Below are 826 nucleotides of genomic sequence, written 5' to 3'. Positions count from 1 at the left end.
GAAAAAAGGAAAGCCACAAAAAGGCACATACGGTACAATTCCATTTATATGAAATAACCAGAGTAGGTAATTTTGGAGAGGCAATAAGCAGATTAGTGTTTGCCAGGGGCTGAGCAGAAAAGGGAATGGAAAAAGACTATTTAATGGGTCTTGGGTTTCCTTTCAGGGTAATGAAAATGATTTGGAAGGAGATAGAGATAATACTTGCACAGCATTGTGAATGTAATAAATGCATTGAATTATACCCACTAAAATGGTATAATGCATGAATTTTACCTCCATTTTAAAAAATGGCAATATTTTTAAACATGTCAGTATTCCAAAGAATTATTAATGATATTTGAAAAACATTCAGGCATAATAAAGAACACTTGCTTTAACAATTATTGTACTGGGGAATTTAAACAGTATTTTATGAAAGTACAGATCCTTTTGTAGTTCATAAGCATGATGATTGGGTGTTCACGCCGTTGTGTGACATGTGCCACCTTAAACCTTGCTCTGACATCAGCACATTACCCGTCTGATGTTAAAAAAAAAAAAGTACGTATTATATGTGCATAAGGAAAGGATGATAATAAATGGCAAAGACATTTTGAAAGTGATTATTTCTTCTCACTGATGGTCCATATACCATATATTTTTGATTATAATTTTTTAAATGTGTTCTAGAATAAAATACAAGAAAATTCAAGCACTCAAAAATATACATTGATATATTGATGAAATGATATAAGGTGGTACTAAAGACTTTGTGCAAAAGTACAAATAAGTTCTGTGTCTCAGTTACTAATGAGGAAATACCATAAGACTAATAATCCTTAAG

At 31.5% G+C, this 826-nt stretch overlaps 1 non-coding gene across 1 annotated transcript; it reads left to right on the top strand.

The window, feature by feature from the left end:
* Positions 1 to 426: 426 nt before the first annotated feature.
* Positions 427 to 529, top strand: LOC124514097 (small nucleolar RNA U13). The gene has a single exon (XR_006962587.1). It is a non-coding gene; the product is annotated as a small nucleolar RNA U13 (small nucleolar RNA).
* The last annotated feature ends 297 nt before the right edge of the window (positions 530 to 826 follow it).

Source organism: Lynx rufus, unplaced genomic scaffold (assembly GCF_022079265.1).
Source record: "Lynx rufus isolate CCGP_SWC_20201006 ecotype Redwood Valley unplaced genomic scaffold, mLynRuf1.p SCAF_19, whole genome shotgun sequence".
In the NCBI taxonomy this organism is placed as follows: Eukaryota; Metazoa; Chordata; class Mammalia; order Carnivora; family Felidae; genus Lynx; species Lynx rufus.
Note: the sequence above shows the minus strand (reverse complement) of the source record. Positions and strands in the feature narration are given on the sequence as shown.